Source organism: Rhinopithecus bieti, unplaced genomic scaffold (assembly GCF_001698545.2).
Source record: "Rhinopithecus bieti isolate Rb0 unplaced genomic scaffold, ASM169854v2 scaffold_1527, whole genome shotgun sequence".
NCBI lineage: Eukaryota > Metazoa > Chordata > Mammalia > Primates > Cercopithecidae > Rhinopithecus > Rhinopithecus bieti.
The window spans coordinates 313,366-322,634 of NW_016803625.1; the positions used below are offsets into that span (position 1 = coordinate 313,366).

The 9,269-nt window shown below is 38.4% G+C and overlaps 1 long non-coding RNA gene across 1 annotated transcript in view; it reads left to right on the forward strand.

Annotated features, from left to right (window-relative positions):
- The first annotated feature begins 1,744 nt into the window (after positions 1-1,744).
- The window catches only part of LOC108541306 (uncharacterized), a 30,916-nt gene continuing 23,391 nt past the window's right edge, over positions 1,745-9,269 (forward strand). Inside the window, exon 1 of the long non-coding RNA XR_001888931.1 lies at positions 1,745-1,777. This is a non-coding gene — a long non-coding RNA (uncharacterized LOC108541306). The remainder of the gene's footprint in view (positions 1,778-9,269) is intronic.

The window sequence follows — 9,269 nt, forward strand, 5'->3', positions numbered from 1 at the left end:
TTGCTGTTTTTCTCCTTTTGATATGTTAATATTTACATATATCTTAATTATTTACAGAGTATTTGAGATAACCCAGCAGCATATTGTATAAAACTCTTAGGTTTGCTTTGTACTATAGTAATACGTTTAGATTATTTATTTATTTATTTATTTTATTTATTTACTGAGACGAACTTTCGCTCTTGTTGCCTGTGCTGGTGTGCAGTGGTGTGATCTTAGCTAACTGCAACCTCTGCCTCCCAGGTTCAAGCCATTCTCTTGTCTCAGCCTCCCAAGTAGCTGGGATTACAAGCATGTGCCACTATGCCCGGCTAATTTTTGTATTTTTAGTAGAGACAGGGTTTCACCATGTTGGCTGGTCTCAAACTCCTGACCTCAGGTAATCCGTCTGCCTAAGCCGCTGAAAGTTCTGGGATTACAGATGTGAGCCACCATGCCCGGCTAAGTTTGGATAATTTCTAAAAGTCATTATTTACAGCACATTATAATGACATCTATACGTCTGTTAAAAATTATTCTTTATATAGGCTTTGAACATTTCTGGCAAAAGAGTATTTGTTTTTGTTCTCAATGTTGTAGTGCTCACTTTAATGCTATAACCTGAGGAAACTGAAGATCAGAAGCATGAGGAGAGACATTTTTATGTACATGTTTCTCTTAGTTAAAAGATTAGTTCCCTCAACCTTGGTTTTCCCATGCAGGTCTGTCTCTGCCTCAGAGATGATTTGAGGAATTATTCTCACCAGCAGCAGGTGTAGTCAGTTTACCAGCATAGTTGTTATATCACCAGAATACTTTGGTCATTGGTAATCATTTTTTATGATCCACTTACTGACTAACCAGAGATTCACTAAATACACACACATGTGCACACACACACACACATACACACACAGACACACTTGCAAAGCTACAAATCAGGTTCTATGGTGGATGATGTGGTATGACCCCCACTACGCCCCCCAATTCCAGCCTCTTAAGGACTAAGACACTCATGCACCCGTTTGCCAAGAGTGTTGGCTGTTGACTGCTGGCAGCTACACTCTTCTTATGATTGTTCTTTACTTAAAGAAGCTGCCTCACCTAAGTTTACACCCTCACTATTGATGTGGGAATACAAAGGCTTGGACCCTTGGCTTTAATTTAGAGCTTCTTTGAAGGGGCTTCATAGCTCCCCTGGGTCAACTGAGACCTCTGTTGTAACTGCATCACAGTTCAATTTCTCCCTCTCTAATCCTACTTCCTTACCTCTCACAGATCATGTTTCTGAGAGAAACCCTCCTTTCCACAACAAACCTCCTACATGCACCTCAGAATCTCAAAGTCTATTTATTTCCTGGGATCCCAACTTGCAGCTGCTTACAGATATGTGTGTGTGGAAATGGAAGGAGAGAAAAGAAGAAGTTTGAATGAGTTGATTAATTTTGCCTGTCACATGTGGCATAATCATGGGAGAAAGGCCAGGAAAACAAGGCTTGGATATTAAATTCATTTTCTCATATAATACTACTGGTTCTATTTTATCTATAGTCCTTACATTGGATTATCATTTATTTACTTCTAAACGTTAGACTACCTCATGCTTCCATCCTTTACCCTCTTTTCTCTCTATAATTCCATAAAGAGACCAGATGTGGTGGCAGACATCTGTAATCCCAGCGCTTTGTGAGGCTGACATGGGAGGATCAGTTGAGGCCAGGAGTCTGAGACAAGCCTGGGCAATATAGCAAGATCCAGTCTCTTAAAAAAAAAATTATAAACAATCTTTTCTGTTCAGGTAAGTCCTATGAATTTAATTAGCACCTATACACACATGGATTCCTAAATCTTTAGCTCCAATTCTAACCACTTTCTGAGGTTTAGATAAGAATTTTCAAAGCATATTTGACCTCTCAACTTGAATTTTTGACACTTCAAATTCATTGTGTCCAAAACTAAACTCGTTACTATCAAAACCACTTCCCCATGTAGTCTATGTTTTAATACAGTCACTGTCTGCCCAGCTCCCCCAAAGTAAATGATCTAATCATTGTTAATCTTCCCATATGTTATACTAATGATTGATCACCAAGTCTTGAAAATTCTAATCAGAAATGTAAAATCTACTTTTTCCACTGCCTTACTTAAGTCTTGTCATTTTATTTTCTTTTTTGGTCTGAAAGTCTACCTACTATTCAATTTTAGTTCTTTCACCATCCTCCCAGTTTTTCAGTGTAACTCACCACATACCACCTACCTTTAGGCCTATAAAAGAAACTGTATCCAGTGATATTTGTGAAAACCAATTTGGGCCCTACTTCCCTGTTTCTGATCCCTTACCTATCCCGAGTTCATATTCTGTCTCTTTTACTTCGAATTGGCATTTAGGTGTGTGTTTGGGCTCTTGAATCCTATCTATCCTGTAGGATTCTGACTTGGCTATCTCTACTCTGGACCCCTGCAGGTGATGTTATCATAATCATTCTCATACTCTGAGCTGAAGCCTCTGGGTACTAAGGATGTAGCAGTCAACAAAAATTACTGTTCTCATAGAGTTTACATTCTAGTGGGATAAGTGCATCTGTTGAAGCTCAGAGATGAGGGAGGGGAATGCTAACCACAATATTTACACTTTCTCACCTGGCTGACCTAGTTTGTTAAAGAGGGAGAGAGACTGTCCAGCAGATTGTACCAGCATCTCCTCCCATAGTTGTCCAAGGGATCTGTAAGCCATTGCTACTTCACCCTCTTCAAACATATCTTGGGATCAATTAAAACAAAACCAAAAACAAAAACAGCCTTCCTTGCTTAAGCAACTGCAAATTCATATGAAAGCCTGAGACTCATAATTGGCATGTGTAATCGGGTGATATTTTACAATATTACACAGATACAATGTAATCTTCACAGCTTTCCTTTTCCTTGGTTTGAGGCTTATTACACAAAAGGAGCCAGAGGATTATTACACAAAGGAAGCTACACCAGAAAGGACACTGATTAGCTTTGAGACTCAAAGTTGACTTTCCTGACCTCTCTAAGAAGAGAATTGACTTGCAAACCTGGAGAATGAAAGGGTTTCCCAAACTCCTTTTGCTAGCATTAACACACCAAAGACTAGGCCTGATAGCTATTAGGCTCTCACATCACTACTACCCACAATAGGAAACATCATATTGTAACACAGTTCACATGTACCTAGACCGAATATTATACATTCATGTGAACTGAATCCTAATATGATATATGTACATACACACACGTATGCATTATCGCTGCAACAAAAATTTAACATGCATTTTGATATATTCTATCCACTACAATTTTATTTCTTTTTAATACACTATTCACAGCACACTGAACTGAGATGTGCATTTAAAAAAAAAAAAAATACCACCTAGGATTTTTCAAAAGGGAGAATTCGGTGAGACAGGAAAAGAAGTTAATTCTGCTTCTGCTGGGGGCGAGGGTTGGGGATGGGTACGGGTGGGGGCCGTGCTTAGGGAAAGGATCTGAAGAATCAAAATGTTCAAATTCTTGGTGTTGAGTAGATTTTGATCAGAGGGAAAATATCTTACAGTGAAGAATACAGTTATTTGATGTCGGTTATTAAAAGCAGAAAGTTTTGAAGTCACTGCATTCAGGGGGAAGTGTAAGGTCACCAAGACATTGTAAAAAAAAAATAGATATGGATGAGGCAACTGCAGAATGTTTACCTTCTTACAGGGATAAGCACAGGATAAGCTAAAACTACAGCTGGTGTTTGACCAAAGAAGGACTGGCCATAACTGACATTGCTCTGTGTGGGTCCCTCCTGATGATTTGGGCAATGAAATTCCTCCTTATGATAATGATACTATAAAAAGAAAAAAGTAAGAAAATGAAGCAGTTGGTAATCAGTGATGGAGCAACCTGTGGTCTAGTTACTGTCATCTTGAGGGAAAGACTGGGGAGCACTTGTGTTTGTGGTAGGTTGGGTGGTGGTGGCTGCAGGTGGAAAGTTGTGCAAGAAAGATGAGACCATGAAAATGATAAACATGAGGTAGGCATAAAAATGTACAGACTTGTAGGCCAGGCGTGGTGGCTTATGCCTATAATCCCAGCACTTTGGGAGGCCGAGGTGGGCTGATCACCTAGTCAGGAGTTCGAGACCACCCTGACCAACATGGTGAAACCCCGTCTCTACTAAAAATATAAAAAAATGGCCGGGGCACGGTGGCTCAGGCCCTGTATCCCAGCACTACTTGGAGCCAAGACGGGGGATCACGAGGTCAGCAGATCGAGACCATCCTGGCTAACACAGTGAACCCCCATCTTACTAAAAATCAAAAAACTAGCCCGGGCAAGGGTGGCCGGCGGCCTGTAGTCCCAGCTACTCCGGGGCTGGGGCGGGGAGAATGGCGTAAACCCGGGGAGGCGGGCTTGCGGTTGGCTGAGTCGGCCATGCACTCCAGGCCTGGCGACAGAGCCGACCTCTCGTCTCAAAAAAAAAAAAAAAAATTAGCTGCGTGTGGTCGGCACATGCTTGTAATCAGCTACTCGGGAGGCAGAGGCAGGAGAATTGCTTGAACCCGAGAGGCAAAGGTTGCAGTGAGCCAAGATTGCGCCATTGCACTCCAGCCTGGGCAACAAGAGTGAAAACTCCATCTCAAAAAAAAAAAAAAAAAAAAAAAAAATGTACAGACTTGAATACTTAGAGAAAATGCTTAGGTGCCATAGACATGTTATAATTAACTGACAAGGTTGTGTTCAATAAAGATAATAGAAATGTGTGTCTCCACGTTGCCTCATCAGTTTCCCCATCCTACCTTTGAAGCAAAAGTAGGTTAAGCTGAGGTTTTTCTGGGCTGGGTTAAATATAGATTTTTTTCTTCCTTGCCTCCCAAAAGGGGAGGAACTAAAAAGGAAGATGAGATTGTTGACTGCTATATCTTTAGTACTCAGAGGACACTAAGAGGTTATAGTAAATGAAAAGACTTCATTGTCATTGTACATTCAAGTATAGTGAGCATAGTGAGCAAATGTGTGACCCCATCCATATGGTCTTTGCTCAAATGTCACCTCTCGGCAGGCCTTCCCTAACCACACTATAATTTACCCCAAGCATTCCTTCTTCTCCTGTTCTGCTTTACACTTCTACGTAGCATTTATTACAAACAACAGTGTGTGTGTATGAATAATATAATGAATCTCTTATGTTCCCATCACCAAGCTTCAATAATTATTAATATTTTACCCATCATTTATATTACCTTCATTATTTTGTTTTGCTTTGTTTGGGCTTTTCTCTGAAATGTTTTAAAATGAATACCAGACATGACATTTCCTTTCATACTGTATGTTTTACTTATTCAATGTCTGTCTTCTCCTACTAGAATATGTGCTCCCTGAGGGCAGGGATTTTTATCTACTGTTCAGAGAAACATTCCCAGCATGTTTTTTACTTTTTCTTTTTAAATTCGTTCAATTTTGAGAAGTGATTTCGAGCATTTTTTTTTTTTTTATGACAAAGTCTCACTGTGTCACTCAGGCTGGATTGCAGTGGCATGATCACAGCTCACTGCAGCCTCAGCCTTCCCAGGCTCATGTGATCCTCACACTTCAGCCCCCTCAGAAGCTGAAATTGCAACTGCACGCCACCACACCCAGCTAATTTTGTATTTTTTGTAGAGGTGGGATTTCACATGTTGCCTAAGCTGGTCTCAAGCTCCTGGGCTCAGTGATCTGCTTGCCTCAGCCTCACAAAGTGCTGGGATTATAGGCATGAGCCACTGCTCCAGCCACAGCATCTTAAAAAGCTTCCTGGCACATAATAAGTGCTCAGTAAATATTTTTTGAGTGCATAAATATGGAATCCAAAATAACATTTTCAGTCTCTTGCTAGTTAGACATTGTCTCAGTCAGTTCAGGATGCTATAATGGAATATCATAGATTGGGTGGCTTAAACAACAGAATAGTTTGTTTTCAGTGTATAGAAATGCAAATAACTTTTCATATGTTGGTTTTGTATCCTGCAACTCTCTGGATGTATTAGTTCGAAGAGTTTTTTTTATTGCATTTTTAAAGGATTTTCTGTACATAAGATGTTGTTCCCAAAAAGGGACAACTTTACTTCTTCCTTTTAGATTTAGATGCTTCTTATTTCCTTTTCTTGCCACATTGCTCTGGCTAGGACTTCTAGTACTTTGTTGAATTGAAGTGGTGAAAGTGGGCATGTTTGCCTTGTTCCTGATCTTAGAGAAAAAGCTTTCAGTTTTCCACTGATTAATATGATGTTAGTTGTTGGCTTTTCATATATATACTTTATTATGTTGCAGTACTTCCCTTCTCTTCCTTTTTAAAAAATTTTTAACAATTCCCAAATTGTAGTAGAGAGAGTCTGTGGGCTTTTTTTAAGTCACAAAAGGATGTTGAATCTCGTAAAATGCTTTTTTGGCATCTATTGAAATGATCATATGGATTTTATCTGTTGATGTGGCAAATCACATTGATTGATTATTTTGTATCTGAAAAGAAAATTAGGAAAACGATCCCATTTACAACTGCACCAGAAAGAATAAAATACTTAGGAATAACTTAATTAAGGAGGTAAAAGACATACACTGAAAACTATAAAACATTGATGAAAGAAATAAAGAAGATATGCATAAATGGAATGATACTGTATTCATGGATTGGAAGATTTAAAATTGTTAAAATATTCATACTAGACAAAACAATACAGTCCTTGTCAAAATCCCAATGGCATTTTTACAGAAATAGAAAAGACAATTCTAAAATTCATGTGGAACCACAAAAGACCATGAACAGCCAAATCAATCTTGGAAAAGAACAAAGCTGGAAGCATCACACATTCTGACTTCAAAATATATTACAAAGCTACAGTAATCAAAACATATATAAAAAACATACATACAAAAACACATAATACAAAAATCAACTCAAAATTAATGAAAGACTTTAAGGCTTGAAACAGTAAAACTCCTAGAAGAAAACTTAGGGGAAAAACTTCATGACATTGATCAGCAATGATTTTATATATACGACACCAAAAGGCAGCAAAACAAAATAAGTGGGACTACATCAAGATGCATAAACCTGCACAGCAAAGGAAACAAATCAACAGAGTGAAAAAGCAGCTTACACAATAGAAGAAGATATTCGCAAACCACATTCTGATAAGGGTTAATCTCCAAAATATACACTGATTTCCTCAAAACATTACTCAATAGTAAGAAAATGGATAACCAGATTTAAAAAAAAAAAAAAATGGTCTAAGGACTTGAACAGAGATTTTTCCAAAGAAGACATGCAAATGCCCAACAGATATGTGAAAAACAAATGCTCGATATCATAAATCAGGGACATGCAAGTTAAAACGATAATGAGATATCACCTCACACCTGTCAGGATGGTTACTATCAAAGGAAACAAAAAACAAGGATTAGCAAGAATGTGGACAAATTGGAACCCTTGTACACTGTTAGTGGGAATGTAAAATGGTGCAGTGGCAGTGGAAAACAATAGAGAGCTTCCTCAAAACATTTTAAAAATAGGACTACTGTATGATCCTGCAATCCCACTTCTGTGTATATATCCAAAACAATTGAAATCAGGATCTCAAAGATTTTAGCACTCCTATGTTCATTACAGCACTATTTCACCACAACCGAGATGAGGAAATAACCTAAATGTTCATGGAAAGATGAATGTGTTTTTTAAAGTGTGGTACATACAAATGGTAAAATATTATTCAGCCCTAAAAAAGAAGGAAATTCTACAATATGCAACCACATGGATGAACCTTGAGGACATTACATTAAGCGAAGCAAGCCAGTCACAGAAGGACAAATACTGCATGATTTCACTGATTTGAGGTATCTAAAATAGTCAAGTCTGGAAATTCAAGGAGGGAATGGTAGTTTCCAGGAGTGGAGGAAGGAGAAATGGGGTATTATTAATCAATAGGCATGAAGTTTCATTTAAGCAAGATAAGCAAGTTGTATAGATCTGTTGTACAGCATTGTGCCTGTAATCAACAACACTGTTATTGTACACTTAAACATTTGTTTAAAAGGTAGATCTCACGGTAAGTGTTCTTACTACAGTGAAATAAAATTAAAGAAAAACTGCAAAGTCTAACACTGCTATCCTACCAATGAGCACTTTTTTCCTCAAACTTGCAGTAGCCACTGCTCAAAGTTCTCCATCTCAGTATCCATTTGTCAGTAACCCACCGTCATAGGCCAATTACTGCACTGGGTCTTAGATCATTTACACGTCTACATACTATACAGGCCTAAGGCATAATTCACTAGAATAGAATTTGCAGAGTGTGTTGCTCTACCCATTCAGCTAATCACAATAGTCATTACCATTACAGCTTCCATCCCTAATTTCCCACTTCCCTGCCCCTCTAAGAACCAGCCTCTGATTGATAGTGGGATAAGATGCTTAAGAAAACCTACAGGATCCACTGTGCTCTTGGACATGTAATGTTTTAGCATAGTCAGCACATTGTCATTCTTATGGTAAATGCACCAGATTTTTGCTTAGGGCACTGTCTCTTTTTGGTTACCATTCCACATTGTTAGGTTGGGACTGATCCCTCCACCTTTGCTCCAGAAGTAATTATGTAAGCCAGTCAGAGAATCTCATTAGCCTTACCACAGTGCTTGGGTCATAGATAAATGTATAACAGGAAACAGGCAAATCACATGCATGAAATCCATTTCTGAGCTATATGTTGGAATTGTTGGGGGCAGAATAGCTCTCTTTATAGCAGGTTTAAACCTAAAAAAATTTGAGCTGTTGGTTGCACTTTTGCCATCATATGTGGAGAGCCTAAAGTGAGCCTATCTGAGACTGAAGATAATGCTTAGGAAAGGAGAACCAAGAAATGACTAGTTAATATCAATTGAGCAATTACTATATGTTAATCACAATTGATCATTTAATTGTACCGTAACTCTTAGAAACAGGGTCCAAACTGATCATCCATAAGCTAGAGATGAGGTCAATAAGAATAAATGTCTTGCCCAAAGTTTTACAGCTAATGGCAAAGCTGAGATTTGTACTAGCTAGATCTAGTCTAGATCTAGAACCCATGTTCAGTACCACTATGCTACACTGTCTCAATGTATGTTAATATATTGACTAATAAATACATGCACTTCAGAGAGAGTTGGAGAGAGAGTAAGAACCTGAGAGAAACAATGAGTCCTGGTTATTTGTCTTTGAGTGCCTGGATCTAATCATACCTAAAATCATAAACTTTTTTTTTTTTTTTTTT